The sequence below is a fragment of the Stenella coeruleoalba genome (genome assembly GCF_951394435.1).
Source record: "Stenella coeruleoalba genome assembly, chromosome: 7".
NCBI lineage: Eukaryota > Metazoa > Chordata > Mammalia > Artiodactyla > Delphinidae > Stenella > Stenella coeruleoalba.
The window spans coordinates 9,982,504-10,005,250 of record NC_137153.1 but is presented as its reverse complement, the minus strand read 5'-3'; the positions used below and the strand labels follow the sequence as shown (position 1 = coordinate 10,005,250).

Here is a 22,747-nt window from a genome sequence, read left to right as displayed (position 1 = left end):
ATGGTACTATGAGTAAAAGCAGGATACTCTGACCTGTCCTGGAACCCAACCACAAACTGACATGGTTTCAACGAAAGGGCGTGTTCAGAGTCCCCAGAGAAGGATTTACAAGCGCACATTCGAAATCCAGCCCAGGTGAAAGCGGAGGGCGCTGACCCTCAGTGGGTCTGGCAGCTTCACAAAGGCAGCACACGCGTCATGAAGCGGGGGACGACGCCTGTGAGTCCCACGCACGGTGGTCCAGGGCTACTTCCTTCCAACGTGGATGGGCACCTGGGCTCCGCTCTCTGATACCAGGAAACGTGGTAGAGGATGCTGCATGCCCTGCAGGGTCTGGGAAGTGACAGCTGCTTAACCAAGGTTCCTTCCTCCCTCCCTGCCCACTGGTGAGACTTCCGTGTCTATTCTTCTTACTTGGTTTTGTCTGGTTTTTTAATTAATTAATTTATGGCTGCGTTGGGTCTTCGATGCTGTGCGCGGGGCTTTCTCTAGTTGCAGCGAGCGGGGGCTACTCTTTGTTGTGGTATGCGGGCTTCTCATTGCGGTGGCTTCTCTTGTTGCGGAGCACGGGCTCTAGGCGCGCGGGCTTCAGTAGTTGTGGTGCACGGACTCAGTAGTTGTGGCTCACGGGCTCTAGAGAGCAGGTGCAGTAATTGTGGCGCACGGGCTTAGTTGCTCCACAGCATGTGGGATCTTCCTGGACCAGGGCTCGAACCCGTGTCCCTTGCCTTGGCAGACGGATTCTTAACCACTGCGCCACCAGAGAAGCCCCTTGTCTGTTTTCTTATGAGTCCACTTCTAACACTTCTATATGGAAAAAAAATTGCAAAGTTTTGCCAAAAATCCAAAAAATGGTCATCTGCCCATTTCTTCTGGCTGACACATTCTGCCTGCAAATGGCAGCTTCTCCCTTAGGAGGAAATCTTTTCCATCAAGGAAGCCCTTCTGCCTTCCAAAAGCCCAGGCCAAGATGGACACCAGCATTGTTGCTTCCCGGAGGGGTAAGCTCTGGCAGCTGGTCACCCTGCACTCCGTGGAAGAACTCGGAGCTGCATGAACCAACCACCCGAATTCTCAGCCTGCCTTCCGGTCCCTGTGATCCAAACACACAAGTAAGAGAGGCTCACCTAACCGGAACTGCGCGCGTCACCCGTCATGGTTGTCCCTGAAGCACACGAGCAGCAAGCAGTGAAGACGACTGCTCAGGGTGAAAGGTGCCTTTAGGGGTCAGTGGGGCTGGGCCGAAAACTGTCCAGGGCACTGGCTTCAGGGGCCGTTTCTCCTTCCTGACCCCTCAGGCCCTCCTTCCTTCCCCTGTACCTCCCCACCTTCCCTACAAGGCTGGGCTAGCTCTCGCCAGTCCTACAGTCTCCTTGGAGGAAGACTTTCTCATCCAGCATCGCTCATTCTTCATCCTTTGACACAATCTGATACAGAGCTTCCCAGTGAGCGAGTGCAACCCCGTGAGCGAGTGCAACCTCGCTTTCGAAGAGCAACCCGAGAGGCGGAAAGGGGACGGCCCGAGGACCTCACTCGACCTCCTACCACCCTGTGTCTCAGAACAACATTTGCGGAGTGAGCTGCTGTGTGTGAACGCAAGAACACGTTCACAGGAGAGTGCAGTGCTCGTCAACGTATTTTTTTGGTGTCTGCCTCCCCCATTTACTTGGAGAGTCATTTTGCCAAATAAGAAATCGTATAGGCATTTTGAGAAGCACAGTGAACTTCCATCACCTGATGTTTATCTGGATCTTCTGAAACAGTTGCTGAAAAAGCACATCACATGTTGATATGAAACTGTTTACAGGGAAACGTATGCAAAAGAGAAAGCAATGTCTAAAACATATTTTTACTGTTCCCAGTGACTGTGAAAAAAAAATCCGGAAAGTGGGGGAAGAAAAGCAACAGCGGTTTGGACAATCAACAGCTGTGTGACCAAATTAACAACTTCCTTTTGAAATGATGACTCCAGCACCTTGAGCAGTATGGACTCCTTGATAAGCTCCAGGAAATACATTATACTTCAGTAATAATGAGTGATTTCAAAGATAGTAGAGTATAAGATTTACTACAGTCTAGGGAAAATATTTTGGGGAAAAAGAGCAACTATGCTCAAAAATAGTATAAAGATTACAGCTCTTGAGAAAACAACACAGTAGAGTTTTTTAAAGCTCAACTGCAAGGCAATGCAGTAGGTGGTTCAACTCTTACTAAAAAGCTTTCAAAGTCAACGAAAACCCAGAGCCCACAAGCCTATAATGAAGCACCCCAGGGCTCCTATAACCAGGACACCAACCTCTTGCTTTCCAAGTCAGTGTTCTCACCTAAGAACACACTGGGTGTGCAGTTATTACACCATTTCAAGCATGCAGGCTACTGGACCGCACCAGCTGTCAGAATGTTATGATTCACGGGTTTCACAGCCACAGAAAACAGAGCTGTGTGATTGTCGACCACCTACCCCGAACTCTTCACCCAGAGCACCAAGTGTTCACACAGCCAAAAAGACGGTTAGGATGCTGGCGTGCTTGATTATTCGCTGTGCGTGCCTAGTTTCTTAGTAATGGATGTGGTGTGGGCACCCGGCAACCCAGCCCCGTCCTTATTCAAAACACAAAAACTAGAATTAGTGTCAGATCAATCTTATTTTATATAAAATAAATAGAAGAAATAAAAAACATAGCTTAGAGATTAGTTGGAAAATGTGTTGATTATATATTGATTATATACCTCTTGCCTATTTGTGATACCCACTGTTAAGGAGGGACTAACCACGTGACTTCCTCTCTCTTCAGGTCGGACTCCGGACTCTTCCAATCGCTCCAAGACACGGGGACCCCTACTCTCACCCGCAACAACGCAAACCCACGTGAACAGACCAGGGAAAAAATAAAATTCACTCAAACCTCTCATCACTAAGTCAAAGTCCCCCAGCTCTTGAAACAAAGAGTCCTCTTCCGTTGGGGATGGAGGAAGACCGCACGAAGCGGCTACCTCTGCACTGCGAGCTCAGAAACATCCCCTACCCCACTCCTCGATGACCCCGGCCAGTTCTTCCTCAGACAGTAGCAGTACTGCGACGGGACCCCTCGTAACACCAACCAAGAAAATGTCCTCCACGGCAGAGCTGGGCAGTTTCCGAGGCTGCTGGGACCGCTGCTGAGCCTGGGGGGCGGGGCGTCGGGGGCGGCATCCCGAGGGCAGGTCACCCGGGAACCGAGCCTTCCCGCCTCCCAGGCGAGGGTCTGTCCACTCGGCCCCTCCCTGGGGCCGCAGGGCACACGCAGCCCGGGCTGGCTCGGCTCCCGGGGACCGGGGTCGGATGAGCTCCGCGCGCAGGGAGCCCCGGGCCGCCGTACTCCGCGCCCCGGAGCCCCGCACGCTCGCCGCCCCGAAGGGAAACTAGACCCGGGCGGCGGGACCGCAGCCGCGGGAGGCGCTGCCCGAGGGCCGCCGGCTCCGCGCCCCGCGCGCAGGCCACCCGGCCTCGCCGCTCCCCCAGGCCGGCGCCCACCCCCCACTCCGTGCGCGGAGAGCACCAGCGCCCCGCAGAGAAGAGGGTGTGGGGGTGCGGGGCTCGGGAGGGACGGACCCCCTCACCACACCCCGCCGGCGACAGGAGGAGATCACCGCCCGCCCCCTCCCCGCCAGCTCTGCTGGCCGTGGTCTGGGGCAGCCTAGCCTCTCCGGCCCCCGCACGGTCCGAGGCGCCCAAGCCCCTCTGGAGCCAAGCTCTCTGCGCCGCTCTCCGACCGCAGGGCAGGGAGGGCTCCGCCAGGGGCCGCGGCGGGGCGGGAACGCGGGGCTGCTGCCCGCCGGCCCCCTTTTCCTCCCCTACCCCACCCCCACGCCGCCCTACCTGCCGTCCGGCCGTGCCCCGCCGCTCCGGGACCCCCAGCGTGCCGGGAGGACCCGCCGTGGACCGCACGCCAGACTGGGCGCCTCTGCGACTCTGGAGGCCTGACGCCCCGCCCGCGCGCCGGGGCAATAAGAGTCCACGGGGCCTCGAGGGCGGGGAGGGGGCGGGGCAGCCGGGGCCGAGTTGGGGGGAGGGGAGAGGAGGGGGGGCGAGAGGAGGGGAGAAGGGGGAGGGGAGGGGGGAAGGGAGAAGCGGGCTGCCCGGCAGGTTGGCCGCGCGCCCGTCCCCAGTCCCCACCTCCCGGGTAGCAGCCCCCGCCCCGGGCAGCACCTGGACGAACAGGCTTTCCCAGAACTTCCAGGAGGGATGGATAACGGGAAAGAGTTTAGCTTTTTTTCTAGGCCAGTAGGGATGTTGGCTGCATGTCGGATGATTTGCCCCAGGTTTTGGGTTTTCTCGTTTCTGGACTAAGAAGGAAAGTCCAGGACCTCTGCTCCAGGGCAGCATTCCAGCGGGATGGAGTGAAACCCGGCGGAGGCGGGGGCGGCCCGGGAAGAAGGGGCTGCGGGCGTCGGCCTGGGCCGGTGGATCGGAGCCCAGCTCCTGCGCGCCATCAGGTACCGTCAGAAAGACTGTGCAGCACTTAAATCCCAAAGCATACTGATCGTGTGGAACGCTTCTTTCTTTTTTAAGGAAGAGAGAGGATAATTTCTAGATTTCCATGAACAGTTTACTCTGTTCCGCTTATCAATGAGTAACTGAATTGCGGGGCCCTGAGGGTAAGAAGTGCAAGGCGTTCTGGTTTAGCAACGGTGCCTATCTTGTGCTCTTCTGCCGTCAACTTCTAGAGGCCCTGAGTCACTCGGAAGTTTCTATAGAACTGTTTTCAAGGAGGAAATGGACTCATTAATTCCACAATTAATTTCTTACGTAAAGTGTGTGACTTCCTGTGGGCTTAACCTTAAGTCCAGGTCGGCGACTTCTCCTTTCACTAAGCCAGCTCAGGACGCCCCTGGCTCCGCACATCCCCTACAGTTGGGTTAGCAGTTATTTCTGGCCTGTTCCTCCTACACCGCGTACTCCTTGACCATCAAGTCCGTATCTCCTCTACACACCACGAACTGTCACGAACATGAATGGATGAATGCTAATAGATCGCATATACTGAACACCCATGGTTGTGTCCAGCCCTTTCTGTAAAACGGTCACCAAGAAAACGCCAGTAGATGTCATCTAGGTTTGAATGCCAGTGGCCACAGTAACTAGTCTAGTAATTCTATCCCTGTCTTCAGTATTAATATCGAACAATAGGGTTTCTGGGTTCACAGCCCTGAGACAGAGACTCTACGTCTCTCTCTCTCCCAGAAATAGTGTTAATGATTTTTAGATTAAAAATGATGTCTGTAAAATACTCAAAACAGTAAACCCAGAGAGGATGGTTCCCTGTGATTCAACCCTCAGAGATAAACACTGTTAACAGCCTGCAGTATCCTCTTCCAGACTTTTCTGTTTGTGCATTTCAACACGTATTCAACACACAGATTAGATCATCATTTCCATATGATTCTGTAAACTACTTCTTTTTTAACCTACAATATACCATAGTCATCTTTCCAGGTCTACTACAAGGCATTATTCTCTTTTCAATTTCTGCAAGGAACAAGGGTAAAAAGCTCAGTACATCACTGTTTAACTTTGCTTTTCTTTCAAGTTTTGGTGTGCTCACTCCCGGGCAAATGGCCATTAGGGCTGCAGGAATGACATCAGTGGTGCACTGCAGGGTTTTCCAGAAGGCTGCACTTGACATGCTGAAGTGGGAGTTAGGACTTAGTGGTCTGTGCCATTAACTGTGGAAGTCTGTAGTTTTAAAAAATTTTCATAGCAAGGGGATTCATCTGATGAATTTTAAAGCTACAGTTCTTAAGTGTTGTGAGTTTATGATTTAGGAGTCCGTTCTCAACGTAAGCGCAGAAAGAATGAAATGGACAAGGCTGAGTGACCAGCACCACAAGCTTGGGAGAGTGTGTAGGAGGAAATAGACCCAGAGGGTTGGTGAACTACCAGGAAACATCCAATTCCTCTCCTCTCCAGAGGCAGCAAGGAAGGATGACCCAGAGATCCGCCATCACTGCCTTACTGTTACCTATTATAGGAGCCCAGAAATGTGAAGCAGTTTCTACTTCTCACAGGTCAGATCCGGGAGGATTTCAGAACTGGTGCAAAACACTAAGTCTTTTAATGCTTTCAACTTTTAAAGATTTTAAGCGTGCAGTGGGGGAGGCGTGGGTACATCTTATATATCACTTTGGCAAGTCCAAGATTTGTGACAACTGTTATCAGTACTGATAGGAATCCTGCCAAGCTTGAAAAGAACATGCATCCCCTTGTGTGCTCCGAGGATGCTGAGCAGCAACCTTCTCCTTAGATTTTCTCCTCTCGCTCCCTGAGCTAAAACTTAGAGCTCTGTGGCTTTAGGGCAACAGGAAGGGGTGGAGAACACACCTGCATCCACTCATACCCCCCAGGGGCTGCGCTCCGGGACTCCCACTGGCCCCCGGGAGCATCTGGCAGAACCTCCTCTAAGGTTCCTGTCTCCAGGGTCACTTTTGCACACTTGGGCTCCAACACCTGTGGCTTCAAACGTGCACATTTAATCTGAGATGAAGTAGTTTGCTCAACTGTCTAACTGTTTGGGGAGGAGCGTGGAATGGGTGAAGTTAATCCTTCAAATCACTCCTTGTTTCTCCTTCTCACATTCTCAGGAAAAGAATGAAGCTCAGGGTGGTTAAAAACTAAAACGGCAGCAAAAGCTCAAAACAAATGGTATTCACTGAACAGACAAGGGAAGCCAGCCACAGAGACCCGACGGCTGGCAGGGAGCACACGGCCCCTACCTCAAACATGCTCGGCATCGGTGATACTTTATAAAGTGGATACGATGAGCAAATCAAATCCATGCCTTCTCACCAAATGCCCACTAGAAAAACTACACCACAAGTCACAGCGCCCAGCCACGCTGTTCTAACACGTAAAGCCAAAATCTACATTTTCCTTCCTTTTATTTACAGGTATTAGTATATCTTCAGGCATTTTGCTTAAAGTAATATTTTAATGAAAAGTACCAAAACCTTGAGATTTTCTCAGAAGATTCTTGGCCAGTGGGCTGGCACGTATTTCCGCCGAGGGATTGATGGTGAATATAACAGATGTTCTGATAGCAATTCAGCATAAGGGTCTATTTCCACTCACTTCCGGTGCTTTGATATTATTTTTAAAAACCTGTGGATTTAGCTCTTGCTGTATTTTTAAAAGGTACAGGATCTTGTCTCAGTGGTCCATTTCTTCAGTTGTAGAGATTACTTTTGCAAGGAATCCCAACCCCATTCAGCAAACAAGAACAGACTAGGAAAATGGTAGAGCAGTTACTGACCTTACCTGACACTGGTTCCAACTAATATTATTTTTCAGAAAATGTTTCTGAGAGGAGAAGGCTTAAGATCACCTTTCATTCTATTCACGTTTAAAATGAGCACCTTCAAGAAGCCTTGGACCACTTTGAATCTGCACTCTTTGTAATTAATTGCAGCATTTTTAAAGAAACATATCTGTTTCCGTATCAACAATTACCAAATTATTTTAACGAAAGTGCGAAGTCTTTAAAAACGTGGGTCTTCTCAGGAGGCTCAGCCCCGTGCACTATCTGACCATGAATGTGGACTCCTGGGGGAGAAGGAAAGGGCAAACCTCCGAGGACAATTCATACTTTCAACATAAAAACAGAGTGTGTATCCCACTGGCCAAGATAACTTTCTGGCTCTTTGGTTTGTACATAACTTTTTATTAAGGGCAGGGAGAAAGGCCAAGGGGAAAACAAAGGGGATTGTTTGTACTTGTGTAAAAGTGACTAGAGCCCAGTGGACGTAAAATACTAAGTGAGAGGGAACATGGTCCCCAGAAGGGCTGCAGTCATGGAGGTTAAAGAAAGATCGTGAAGTTGTAAACAAAAGAACAGATTGAGTTTGCCAGAGCAAACTAGGCCTTGAACCTGCAAAGGACTCCAGGGGAATCACGGATTCAGACCAGCGGGGGCCTGAGAAAGGGTGCCCGAAAGGGCTGGGCTCTGGAGACAAGATGGGCCGGGTCCACCCAAGGCTGCTGCCATGACCTTGAACTCACAGAGCTCCTGTGTTCTCATCTGTAAAGTGGAGGAAAGGCATTTCCCTTGGCCTGCCTAAAAGAAGATAAATGAGATGCTGCCTGGGCAACCGTAACACAGTGCTCAGCACATGGTGGGTGGCCTTGGTTTTCTTGCCCCTTTAATGTGTATGTTTATATCTTTACAGTATCTAAGGAATTTTTTTTTTTTTTTTTTACAAAACACAGTACTTAGGAGCAGAGTAAAAAGTAATAATCTGACATGATGCTGGTCATTTCACACACATTCTCCCATTTTATATGCCTGTACAACCCATGGGAGGTATGGCTGTTACCATCACGCCCCCTTCATGGAGGGCAGTGACCACAGAGAGGTTAGTAACCTGCCCAAGGACACAGAGCAGGTCAGGGGAGAAGCAAGAGCATGAACTGTTGGGTCCAGAACCCAAACTCCAGGGATTCTTAACTCTGGAGTGAAAAGTACATACACATGGAAAGTCCCTCAACAACCTCGGGACACTAAGATCTCCATTAGTGAATCGTTCTCACCAAGTTGCATTGTGCACAAGAACGTCTGCTTGACTTGAAATAGTTCAGGCAGCTCTAAACATGTCCTGCTTCACCCACAGAAGAATCTGACTCATTACTGAGTATCCTCTTCCAAATCAAATGAGTTATGCTGGCTCCGATGGAATCACCACAGATTCCACACGGATTACTGCAAAGGCAGAGTGAAAAGTAGGCCTTCGCCTTTTTCTGTGACTCTCCCGAGTGAATGATGAAATACTGCTGTGAGCTGGCTTGTTAGTGTGACTCTATCCTGCGTAAGAACCACCTTCGGCTGAGTCCTACAAATGTAGTCACTGATAACAGACACATAGGCCATAATGTCACATTTTATATGAATCGCAGTGGCAGTTCATGAAGTTACGGGTGAGATTTCTCTTAATGCTGTTACCTCTGGTGACACCCTAACAAGGAATCTTGTGTTGCTTTTCGCGCAGCTTCCTTTGGATGCTTCGAAAACCTGCGGACCAGCCATCATTCAACGGTTGCTCCCAGAAATACAGGATGTCAAACAACCTGGTGACGGATCTGCTGTGGGTGATGCCATGGAGACCAAGGAGCCCAACAGGGTGTAGCCGGGGCCACGTGTACAGCGAGGAAAAGAGGGCTGTTTCCCACTCCTGAAACCCTCACTCTACCGCATCTGTCACTTCCTCAACTGGAGTATCCATCCATTCCCTTGAATTAATAAGCTCATCTTCTGGCTCCAATGAATGGGATTATGTTATCTGAAGTGCTTAATTTTCTTCCTTCGGGAAGTACACAGGAATTTGCTTGGGTGCTGCAGGGAAAGGCTTTCTAGCAGAGATTTCCACCTACTAAGAGGATCGTTGAGATTATTTTATGGCACAGATCTCTGACACAAAAAATGTGCAAACCTAGACTCTGGTACTGAAAAGGACGGAAGAGAGAGCGACAAGGGTAAGTCAAATATTCCAATTAAAGTTTCTCTAAGAATAGAAATTTAATAGATCCATTTTATACTGGAAAATCCCCTGACTGTATACCCTAAGACACATACAGCAAATATCTGGTAACATCGGGAATTTAAGAAATTAATTTATCTGTATATAGTTTATGTGATTCATCGTTAAAACAATTGACTTAATGTTGATACTGCCTGTTACGGGCCCCTGATACAACGAAGTACTAGATTTCAAGAGAAAAAAAATCAAGACTTTTCCCTAAGATTCCATTAGGTATAAGGAATATTCCCATTGTTCCAAAGAATTGAGATCACGGTTCTTATATCAGTGTATCATCTTTTTCGCTTTGCTGATAGTAACCTTAGAAAGAGTTAACTGATTTTGAGGTAATTTGGTCACATAATGGGATGATATCGTATCTTCAAAGAACGATTCAAAGAACCGAGTGGCCCAGCAGTGTTTCCAGATGGACTTTTTTTTTTTTTAATAATATGCAATGAATTGTGATGAAATGTGGCACATGAAGCATCCAAAGAGAGAAGCCTGTGCTGACGGAAATTGGAGTTTAGGGCACCCGTTTTAAAGTTGTACACAGTGCTCTGTGTGAAACAGATAACCAACGAGGACCTACCGTACAGCACAGGGAACTCTGCTCAATACTCTCTAATAACCTAAATGGGAAAAGATTTTGAAAAAGAATAGATACACGTATGTGTATAACTGAATTATTTTGCTGTACGCCTGAAACTAACACCGTGTTGTTAATCAACCAGACTCCAATATAAAATAAAAATTTTTTTAAAAAGATTAAAGGGTTTCCCTGGTGGCGCAGTGGTGGAGAGTCCGCCTGCCGATTCAGGGGACACGGGTTCGTGCCCCGGTCTGGGAAGATCCCACATGCCGCGGAGCGGCTGGGCCCGTGAGCCATGGCCGCTGAGCCTGCGCGTCTGGAGCCTGTGCTCTGCAACGGGAGAGGCCGCAACAGTGAGAGGCCTGCGTACCGCCAAAAAAAAAAAAAAAAAAAAGATTAAAGAGAAAGAAAAGCCTCAGTTTTCTCATCTATAAAATGAAGACACTATTATCTTCCTTGCATGATTGATGCAAAGATTAAATGAGTGTAAGTAAACACGTAAAAACAAACAAACAAAAAAGTTGTAAGTTCGGAGCAAAGTTGACAAAGTGAGATTTGGAAAGTAAAGTTTTCAATGCAAGAAAAGCAGAAAGACAGCATCCACCATAAAGACTAACTTCAGCCCTACCTCCTTCAGACCAAGCCTCTGCAGAGCACGACCTCAATATTAAAAAGCCTCGCTGGAGAGGGATGTATTAGCGACGGGTCTAGACACATCTCAGCCACTGTCGCTCTCAGGTCCTGAGCCGACAGGCGGCAGTGTTAGATTCCACCTTCCCTCGTGCGCGGCGGGCAGAAGCCTGGCCCAACTTTGGTGCCACTGTGCCCTTGTGACACCCTACAAAGCCTCTGTCCCAGCAGTGGATGGACTGGCCGGACAGAAGTTCTCCTCTCAGATCGGCTCCATTTCAGAGCTCAGAGGCGCATCGCAGGGGGATTCATTTGGGATTCAGTGCCCTGCCTCGGGGTCAGCATGCCACGGCCCAGCGAGCAGCCCAGCGGGGCGTGCTGGCCGGGCCAGGAGGTGGTACTTACGGAGAAAGGGATCACCCAGTCCTCAACCCCCCTGTTGCTCGGAGAGAAGCATCTAGAAAAACAGATGTGGAAGGGAGCTAGTTCTGGGTTACAAGGAGGGCAGCTGTGGTCAGGACGGTCATTGTCTGTAATCCTGGGCAGGGCCAGCTCATCCGACAGTGGGTGCCGGGGCTCAGGCCCACACACTTGTGGCAGCCCACAAAATTTTTTTTAAATTTTAGATAATTTTAAACTCGGAAGAAAAAAAATGAACATAAATGACCGTCGTCGTGATGACTATATAACAATGAATCCAGCCTGGATTCCATCCATCTTTATGCCAATGCTGTTGTCAAATATAATTCTAATTTTTTTTAATGGAGAAAGGGACCCACGAAGGCAGAAGAGTCTGGGGCCCACGAAAGTCCCAGTGTAGCCCTAACTGTCGATCGTCTGCGCCCTGCACACTTTCATTGGTTGTAAAGCACGTCTGCCCCCTCGCCTCCTTTCAGGGCTGTACTGCGTGTGAACCTAAGGCAGCGGGCGTCGCACGTTTTTAAAAGAAGAAAACAGGTCCTATGTTCTCAGGCTCCTTACCACCTAAGCGGGCGGACAGAGTCAGCTGTTAACAACTGGTGCTTTGCAGCCGCTCATTCATGTGAACGTTTCTCCCACTGAGAGTGAGTTACTGGCATGTAGGTGAGGCCCAATCGTCAGTTCACTGGGACACCTTTAAAGGCTTAACTGAAAGCTTGATGCATTTAGAAGCTGGACCTCCTCGGGTCTTGTCTGGAGAAGGAGGGAGGGCCAGGTTGAGGGTGGCGGGTGTGCCCCAGACCCCTGCGTGGCCCCCGATTCCATGTCTCCTGGAAGCCCTACCCATCCTGGGTCGGTCCACCTCATCTGCAGATGTTCTGCTTTTCACTTTTAAATCCCTCAAGAGTCCCTTTTCAATTTCAACTTGTTCGTGGTGTTAAGAGAGCACTTCCACTACCAAAACACCACCTCTATTCGGTAAAACAATTCCAAGCTTGGTCCCTTGTCACAATGTACCTATTCAGATGACTGATTTATTTTATCTTTTCCAGCTTTACTAAAGTATAATTGACAAATAAAAAATTTTACTTGCTTAAGGGGTACAATGTGATGTAACTTTGTGTAATGATGACCATGATCAAGCTAATTAACACATCCATCACCTCGTGTGTGCGTTTGCACGCATGCGCGTGCAAAATATATGTACACCAGGCTTTAAATATAACAAAAGATCTCATCCAGTCCTAAGTCCTCTTGGAAATGAGGTCTTTAGGGAAAAAGTCCCTTAGTTTCCTGGTCTCCTTGTCTGCTCAGTGGAGGGGTTGGATGGTGTGATCCCTAAGGGCTGTCTTCAGCGGGATGGTCCTGGGGTCAGGCCCAAGGTCAACCCACTCTGGCCTGGGTGTAGGTGGGACTTTTGTAGCAACTCTTCCAGGGGGTGTTGGGATATTTTAGAGAGCAAGGGTCTTCAGTGACAATCCACTGAGAAGTGACAAAAAAAGACTAAAACCTCTCCTTATGTTTATCTGATCCTTTAAATATTTGCATCTTTGTGTATATTTTTAATATATGCAACATAATACACGTACATGTTTTGCATATACAGGTATGTGTACATATACCTATATGTGTATATATATGCACAGCCAAACCTCAGAGATGCTGTGGCTTCCAGACCTCAGCAATAAAGTGAATATTGCAGTAAAGCGAGTGACAGGAACCTTTTGGTTCCCCAGTACCTATACCAGTTATGTTTACACTATACTGCGGTCTGTCCAGCGTGCAATAGCATTGTGCCTCGCAAACAATGTTCCTACCTTAATTTAAGAATACTTCATTGCTAAAAAGGCTAACCATCACCGGACAGCGCAGGGCTGCCACAAACCTTCAGTGTGTAAAAAAACAGCCTACCTGTGAAGCACGGTAAAGCAGAGCACCATAAAATGAGGTCTCCCTGCACATACGAAGTATTTTACGGAAGGGGATGAACGACCCAAAAAACTTAGTATCCCGTGGTCTGACGGTACAGCATATACAAAGTATTTTACGAAAGGGGATGAACGACCCAAAAAACTTAGTATCCCGTGGTCTGACGGTACAGCACATACAAAGTATTTTACGAAAGGGGATGAACGACCCAAAAAACTTAGTATCCCGTGGTCTGACGGTACAGCATATACAAAGTATTTTACGAAAGGGGATGAACGACCCAAAAAACTTAGTATCCCGTGGTTTGACGGTACAAAGAAATATGGAAGCGATGCAATCCACCAGGTGACACGTGGCAGAGGGCTGGCTTGGAGCACCCATCTCTAGGGTCAGGTTAGAGCTTCAAACGTGCAAATTTAATTTGAGACGAAGGACTGGGGTCGGTCTTCCACTAGTCTGGGGAGGGGGATGAAATGAGTACAGAGACTTCCTTCAAACTATTCCTTCAGATGGAGATTCCACTAAATACCCCAGATAGCCGAAGACGTGAGAAGGTCACAAACCTGCCCCGCCTGGACCCCTGCCCCGTCCTCCAAGTTACCGAGTTGATTCTTATGGGCGCAGCTCTGGATGACCTATGTTTGGAACTTGGAGGCTGTGGATAAGCAGAGCATCTGACCTGCCAAACCTCTGTCCCTACTGATGCGGAAGGACCCAGAAGCCAAGAAAATACAGACATGTATTACTCCACAATTTTCACTGAGACCCTCACTTCGTACGTAAGTGTGGCATTATCAGATTCCTTACTGATAACATATACAACACTTCAAAATTTACATGTCTGTCTCCCGAATTTTTACCGGTGCAGGTACATTTTGGAGCTGCTTCTGTAACTATCATTCTCCTATTCAAACAGAGATTGCCGCTTGGATACCTGGCTTCATCTTCTCAGTGAAAGTGGACCTTCCTTCTCATACCTTCAGACACGTTCAAGAGAAGCATCAGCTACTTGTGATACTTAGGTGTACCCTCCAAAGCTTCCATTCACACCTACTGAAGGAACGCATGTTCACGTTTAGGGGCTCGTGCTCTGGGCCTGAATCCCGATGTTGTCACTTGCCAGGATGTCTCTGGGCAGGTTGTGTAACCTCTCTGAGCCTCAGTTTCCCTCTGAGAAATGGGAACAGCAGTGCTGCCCACAACACGGGGCACAGTGAGGATTCACGGAGATGCCCAGGGTCACTAGGCACAGCGCACAGGACCCAGCTGCCAACACGGTTAGCGATTCCCGTTGTCACTGCTCAGACACATGGCCACGTGCGGCCACCGAGGAGCTTATATTCTAAATGAGTAACTGGACGAAGCAAACCGCTAAGGCATTGCCTCAGCTGAGTCAAGAACATGGATTAAAGCTCCTCTAAACTCATAATCTATCAAAACAAGACTGATGGCAGTGCTCTCTGGGTCTCCACAGGAGGGGGCAAGTAGGGGAGGGCAGCAAGTGGAGCCCTGATAGAAAAACCTCCTTTAGGGACCTAAAGACAACATTCAACCCAGGTGCTGGCTACAGCGCGAACCCACTGTGAGATCTCGCACAATTCACGTCAAGTCCTGTGTCTCAGTGTTCTACACCTGCACCAGAGGGGGCTGGAGGAGATTACATCTACCCTCTACAACTATTAAATAACTATTGTAAGTCATCATAGGAAATTCCGTTAAGATAGATTTCTTTCTTTGCTCCTCCGCTTTTTGATACCAGGGCATGTAAACGATTTGTGCATTGTTCTAAGTCTGCATTAGCTTTTCCCCGTAAGTAGAATAATTCAAATGAGCTGACTTATGCGAAGTGCTTTCTCATCATTCCGAAGTCCTTGGAATTCCTTTCAGTAGTGGAGGGACCATCCAGGCTGAAGCACCGACTGGAAGATTGGATGAACTGCTCTGGCTGCGAGCAGAGGTTTGCTACCCGATGCCGGTCAGCGCTTTGAGATCACCCTGTACGGGCATCCTCTCCTCTTTAAACTGGGAGGGCTGCTGGCGAGGCTGGGGAACCCTGGACGGACCCCCAGGTCTGGTCACCCAGCATTAACCAGATCACAGAGACATGCCCAGAAGTCTCTGCAGTTACATTTCCTTTGTTTTTCTCACAGACAACTACAGCTAGCTTTGTTTTTGTTTTTACAAATAACTGACATATTATTAGTAAGTAGAAATCACCGTTCTCAAAATCACAAAGGCTGTTACAAGATCGTTAAGGACACACACAGAACTTTGTGAGCTTATGTGCTGTGCAGATAAAGTCTGAAATTTCAGTTCTTTCTTACCCTGGAAACTCTTATTTTTTTTTTTAAATGTAATCGGTGTTTATTATGAAAAAGTACAACTCATAAAGGCAAGAAAAACGTATCCCTGGTCATAATGCACTAACATTAATATTTTCTCCACGTTCGTTTCCTGTTTCCCGTCTTCGAAGCATAGCTGCGTGGATAGGGCGTCATTTTATAAACTTTTCAGCGTCATTACATTACTTCTCATAAACGTACTTGCCTTCATGGTCTGACTCACAACTAGTTTTAGTGGCTGCATAATATTCTATTCTTTGAGACAAGGGAATTAACATTCCACGTTCTTTGGCTCTAGTTTGCTTCTTTCTTCTGAAATCGTAAAAAAAAAAAAAAAAAAAAGCTATTACAGGAGACTTTTTCAGGTTTATATGTTTATTCCTCTTTTGAATTATTTCCTCAGGGAACATACCGAAAAAGTATGATCTTGAGATCAAATGCTGTTTGTATAACTCTTGACATTTATTTGCTTTTTTTTTTTTTTAAATTCACTCCTTTGTTAGTGATGGTAAACATGTTCTCACAAGGCTGCCATCTTCCTGAACAGGGAAGGCTCATCGAGTAGGGTTCGTTCCTGAGTGTGGAGCGGCTATTTCTGAGACCAGAACGTGCCCCTGAGCCCAGCCTGATGCAGCGCTCTTGTGCGCTGGGGGGTTCCCGCCCTTTGCCCTGTGGCCAGCTCTCTCCTCAGACTCTCCCTTCCCACGAGGCAGTGTTCCGGAAGTTTCAAAACCCAGTGTGGGCTGTCCAGTTGTGTATTTGGGGTGGGAGTGGAAGGGGGGGGCTCCTTCCCTTGCCTACCTTCAAGTTACCAACAGTCAAGTTACGGAGGATTTTAAAAATTCATCCAGGATGAATGCCCTATATCTGTTCCCCGCTTTGAATATAAATATAGTGACTGCTTGGTGAAAAGAAATCATTTCTCCGTGTTGGTTCTGTGGCACAAAAAGGTGTTTCTCAATCTGTTTAGGATTATCCTGAAATTCCTCTTCCAAAGCTCCGCCCTCTTCCACCCACACTACAAAAAGGTGTCAAAATCAATGTTCATTCACATTACTAAGTAACAAAGATCATTTAACACTTTGGAGGGTCTGGGAGATGAGGCTGAGAGGATCACATGAGGCTCCGATGCTTTCTCTGAATGATTTCCTTCTTTGACACCTTCACTACCTACCAACAAACACACCTGGATCAAACGTTTCCCTCATTTGTGAAGAGGTTCGCTTTTTCTCAAAGGACACAACTAACGCCGTGTTCAGGGTGCGTCTGAAAATGGGAGTCGGGATATCTTTGTGACGTCTTGGAAACTTTCATCATCTTCAGCTAAAAGTTTCATGGACTATACATAAAAGGAGTGCCACGGTGCTTCTAACGTACAGCTCGTGTTTTTTCCCCAAGTTTAACAAGGGAATGCTTATTATTTCAGCTGCTCAAAGCGTTTCTAAACGTCTCTCCCTCGCTGGTCTACAAGAGGGGAGAGATGTAATGTGTACTTCTCAGCCCTGCTGAAAGACCAGAGATCCTGTTTTCCCTCTGTATTCTGTGTAAGCAAGTGCCGCCAGAATCCTCTGACAGTCTTCTTTGCTTATTTTTCCTCTCCCAGATTGCCTCGGATCTCCGCTCGCTTCTATTCTGAAATCCTGCAGAGCCAATTTCCTTATTTGGTTGCTAGAGCTGCTCTTTGTCTGGGTCAAACATTCTGCTAAGCTTGCAGCCTTCCTTCAACCCCGCCCCGCCCACTGCTCCCCCTACACACACACACACACACACACACACACACACACTCCCTCTCTCTCTCTCCCCACCCCTCGCTCCCCCCCGCTCCCAAGCAGGTCACTGACTCAGCCTCCTTTGCCTTTACTCTCCAAGCATCCAGCACTTATGCCCATTTAAGGAGCGCCTTTTGGAAATCATAAGGGGCCGGAGAGCTTGCAGCTGTTTGGAAAGTTTGCTCTGTTGCATACACTCCAAGTCACCGCAAAGCCTGTATTTCACACGCATGCCCTCCTCGTGGGGCCGGGCATCTTTCTGGAAAGAACAAAAAGCCCAGAACACTCCTGGTCGCCTGATTTGTGGTCACTTGATTCCTCAGTGTCCTGGCTCCTAATCTGGCTGAGAGGCGGAGTGGTTTTGTTTTGTCCTCCCCTTCCCCAGTCTGGGGTGCCCGCGGGCCACTCCCGTCTCGGATTTGAAGGAACGTAGTACCCAGGCCCAGCTGGACAGGCCGGGTCCTTCAGTGGAGGGCACAGGCTCCCAAGCATCTGCCGTCTCGAGGGCAGAAGGGTATTTTCTGCTTTCTGTCCTCAGACGCGTGTGGGGAAAGCACAGCTCTCTGCATTCCCTATTTAAGAAAGGAGCTGCCAGGGCCCATCCCATAAAACACAGCCGTGTTTCTTCACATGTAAACAAGGGAGAAATTCCTCGGGCAAGCACACAGCCTTTTGGTCCCTGGAACAAAGCGGATGGTGGTATTTATTATGTCAAATAAACACATCATCCACGCTCCAAAAGGAAACCTGAAACAATCAGCTGAACAAAGCAGTTTTCAAGGTTTTAATCCGTTTGCAATTAGCTCTTGTCTAACTCCACAGAGAAATTCAGACTGAGCTATTTTCCCAGACAGAGGAGGCTGAGTGATTCAAGTCTGTTCCCAAGACTTGCTCTGAAAAGGAATCAGAGCTCGTTTCCCAAGGTAAGTAATATAAACATACAGGATATCCTATCACTTGATATTATTCCTCATCTAGCACCAAAAATAGTCTGTACTTTCCTTTGTCCATTGTGCTAATGATCGAAGCCCCGTTTTCGTCAGGCGTCGGACTCGGTGCTGTCACCAGGCTTCACAGTGGCCACGCTGACCACCACAAGGGGCAGACCAAACCCCACAGAAAGCACATTGTCTCCCGGCCCCTCACCATTCAGTCTGCTTATTCTGTTCACCATGGTGACCAGTGTGGAAACAGCATTCAGCTTAACAGAATTCCCAAAGTGTATTACCCTCTTTTGTTCAGGACCGTCTCTGACCGGCTGGGATGAATTCTTGTTGGTACAAGTCCTAATCCTCCTAGGAGGTGGACAGGGTACGGATTATAAATATACTTTCAATGACCTCCACTGGTTGTAACCTCAAGGAATCAGACGGGCCTTGAATACGGCTGGTGGGTTCAAACTTGCCCAGGGTTTAGAGTACAAGAAGTCGCGACACTGTTCTACTTAATTCTATCGCTGAAACGCCACGATGCTACTAGAAGAAAACGATCTGTACACCTGCGATTGTGAAGCCGTCGCAAGCACATGTCCAAGAAAAAGAAATCTGTGAAAGCCTGTTGCTGAGCTTTTAAAATTCATGTTTACATTGCTGCATCCTTCTCATTATCAAGAAGAAAGGCGGTAGCAATCACTAAGAGATGAAAAAGTTCATTGTTTCATGGGAGGAAAATTTTAAACTGAGAATATTGTACCGTGATTTGGGAAACACCATCCCTGTTCACTTTCAGCCCAGTGTTCTGGGAAGCATCGTGGAGAAACAAGGGCATCAAGACACTAGCCCCATATGTGTGATACTGCTTAAATGCGGACTCTAAAAAAAAAGATACAAATGAACTTATTTACGAAGCAGAAACAGTTTCACAGACTTAGAGAAAGAACTTACGGTTGCGGGGGTGCGGGGGGGGGCAGGGGAGGGAGAGTTAGGGAATGACGTGTACACACTGCTCTATTTAAAATAGATAACCAACAAGGACCTACTGTATAGCACAGGGAACCCTGCTCAGTATTATGCAACAACCTAAATGGGAAAAGAATTTAAAAAAAAAGAATAGATACATGTATATGTATAACTGAATCACTCTGCTGTACACCTGAAACTAACACAACATTCTTAATCAACTATACTCCGATATAAAAGAAAAAGTTAAAAAAAGAAAGAAGAAAGAAAGTAGCCCAAGACTGGGCGTCCAGACCTGTTTTTGCGCCAGTTTTGCTGCAAAGCGGCTGTGTCACTTTTAAGTAAGTCATTTCATCCCTACGACCCTTATTTTCCACATCTCTGAAATGCGGACACCATTTTAAATCAGAATTCCCAGTGTGGTGAGGTTTCCACATTCCCCCAAAGCCCAGCAGAAATGGTATATTTGCTCAAGACAGACCTTATAGGCTATTGCGTAATTGATTTCCACCCCCAGTGACCCTGCTCTGCTGGTAAATAAGTGGAGGAATCTGAAATATGAGTTCTCAGTGAAAAAAATCAGAACAATTAGATTAACATAATTCCAAATAATTTCCCCAAGCCTAAACTGCTAAACAAGACTTAGAAGCAGAAAGGTGATTGGCTCTTAAGCTTTTATCTGTGGTTCCCAAATTTAGCCAGAAATTTAGGCTGACTTATACTCATCCTGTCTCTAAGTGTTCCTGGGATCAGGAAGTTTCTGAGGCTGGTTTACAGCTTCTCAAAACTGCGGGCAAAACCTATTAGTGACAGATTCTAAGTACATTTTTTGGTTGTTGCTTCATCCCACACTCTCCCGACTGAATCAGGAGTTCACTGGACCTGGTTATTTCTAGGCCGCGGGCCTGAGCCTCCCGACCCCTCCTGTCACACCGTGTCCGGGACACCGTGTCCGGGACACCTGAGGGATGCTGCGGGTCCCACAGTAAGGTGGAGCTCCGAGATGGGGAGAAAACTGCTGATGTGCACAGTACGTGATCCTAACAATAGCTTTAAGAAACGGAGAGAACGATCTGGGTTTTGTACTGGGGTGTCAAAATGTGATACAATCAGGTTTACCAGTTAAAATAATCCTGACTGTGCTTTAGTTTCCTCATTCTAAGTAGATGGTAACTGCCTTGTTCTGAAGCAGGGGAGGTTTCTCAAAAGAAGCCCTGCTTTTATGTCCCTGTACCTGGGAAAGTGCTGGGAGCACGAAGCAGTAAGAAGGGCACTGACTGGGAAGCGAGAGGACAATTAAATTCTGTGATTCTGGTAAAACTGATAATATTTTCATATCACCTCCTTCCACAGGCGTGGACCTTTACTTAGAGTTACCCTGAGAAAAAACAATGCATCATTTGGACCTTCAAACAGGAGTCAGGAAATAGATTCCAATTCCCTTTTCTTTTTTTCAAAATGATTACCTTTTTCAAAAGAAAAGAAACCCACACTAAGAGCTCCGGGGCCAACGAGGCCTTCCGCACCAGCATTCCAAGCCCGGATTTACTTCTGGGGAGGTTCCTCCCTGCCAGGCCCTGCATTCTTTCCGAGGGCCTGGCATTCAGGCTGGCGAGACGATGGGGGGCTGGGAGTCGGGGCCATTTTCAGGGTTTGCTCTAATTTCCACGCCCATCTTTATACTGCAGGGTCTGATGGGGAAGAAGGAAAATGCTTGCCAGATGTTTCCCCACATTTGTTTCAAAAGCAAAAAGGAACCCCGACACGCTCTTCATGACAACACTGCAAGCGAACGAGTGTAACAGAAGGGAGACACCCATCCCGGAGGCCGGCTGCGGCTGCACGCTGCTCCCAGCATAGCGTCTTCACGATAAAGCTGCTCTCAGGAGGAGTCCCCCCCAGGGATGGAAAATCTTCGCACGGCAGCAGGCAGCAGAGAGCCTGCAGCCTCAATGGTGACCAGGAGCGTCTGGACACATCCTCTCCCCTGCTGGCCGTGAGCCAGCCCGCCACCCTGGATGCGCGCTCGCTGGAAGCCCTGCCCGGCTCTCTGTCCCCCAGACTGTGGTCCCCATCCCTCGAGGCGGCTCAGCTCTCCACACTGCAGGCTCAGGGAGCGACCGCGGAGGCCCACGGGAAACACTGCCACGTGCGCTGTGCCCGACAAGCCCATGTCAGCTGTCAACCTTCACGGCGGGGATGCCTAGTGAGGCCTGGGCCCCCCCAGCAATGCCTGTCCTGACACGTTTCCATGGACGGGAGGTCTGGACCAGAGGGTGGGGAGCAACCCTTGTTTGGCTGGTACCGAGCTTCGGGTCCCAGGCTGAGGTTCGTTTCTCTGAACCCAGGTCCCTTCTTTGTCTCCACAATCGAAGACGAAGACGGGTTCTATAAGGTCAGGGCTGGTGTGTGTCTCACCCAACATCAGAACACCTCTCACCGCAGCTCCTCCCTCCTCCGACAGAAAGATTTTGCTTTTCCGCACTCGGCTGTCCTCCTTCGAACCTCTGACCTTTTCTAGCTCCACAGTACCCACCAGTAGAGCTCCCAGAGCGGATCCGGTGGGACCGTCACCTCCCTTCTCTATTTCTCTCGGGTTTTCATGCCGCCGTTTCACACCCCGACTCTGAGCTGGACAGAACCTTCTCCCCTTAGAGCCTTCTTCATCTTCTGGGTTTCCTGTTTCTCTTCAGTTCAGCAGACATTTTTTTCTTTATTTTTTGAAGTATAGTTGCTTTACAATGTTGTGTGTGTCAGTTTCTGCTGTACAGTTATACACGTAACTGTGGCTCAGTTATACACACACATACATGCTTTTTCATAGTCTTTTCCATTATGGTTTATCCCAGGATATTGAATACAGTTCCCTGTGCTCTACAGGAGGACCTTGTTGTTTATCCATCCTATATGTACTAGTTTGCAACTGCTAACCCCAAACTCCGGGTCCATCCCTCCCCCACCCCCTCCCCCTTGGCAACCACAAGTCTGTTCTCCACGTCTGTGAGTCTGTTTCTGTTTTGTAAATAAGTTCATTTGTATCATTTTTTCATTAGATTCCACATATGCGTGATTTCATATGATGTTTGTCTTTCTCTGTCTGACTTACTTCACTACGTATGATCATCTCCAGGTCCATCCGTGTTGTTGCAAATGGCATTAGTTCATTCTCTTTATTTACGGCTGAGTAATATTTCATTGTATACATGGACCACATCATCTTTATCCATTCATCTGCTGATGGGCATTTAGGGTTGCTTCCATGTCTTGGCTATTGTAAATAGAGCTGCAGTGAACACTGGGGTGTATGTATCTTTTAAAATTACAGCTTTCAGTCTTTTCCAGATATATGCCCAGGAGTGGGATTGCTGGATCATACGAGCTCTATTTTTGGTGTTTTGAGAAGACATAACATTTTTTGAATATCCATTAGTTAAAAAAGACTTCTCCATATACTGATGACAGAAGAGGACCAAGGTATTTACCTTCCCCTCCAAGCAGAGGCAGCCACAATTCCATAAAACAGACACGGCTGCAACTGCAGGGAAGGGATCCGCGTGGAGCCCGTGTGGGGCTGTGGGACCCGGGGAGGTGGGGCAGGAGACCCGAGAGGCACCTGCAGCA

General features: G+C 48.2%; 1 protein-coding gene across 2 annotated transcripts in view; it reads right to left on the bottom strand.

Annotated features, from left to right (window-relative positions):
* PALLD (palladin, cytoskeletal associated protein) overlaps positions 1 to 22,747 on the bottom strand; it is a 389,328-nt gene that overhangs the window by 83,267 nt on the left and 283,314 nt on the right. Inside the window, exon 1 of one of the 2 annotated variants that reach the window (XM_079926093.1) lies at positions 3,860 to 3,941. The exons of the other annotated variant lie outside the window; for it this stretch is intronic. The gene's annotated coding sequence lies outside the window, so the exon portion shown is untranslated. Of the gene's footprint in view, positions 1 to 3,859; positions 3,942 to 22,747 lie in introns of those variants that run through there. 2 annotated transcript variants of the gene reach the window in all.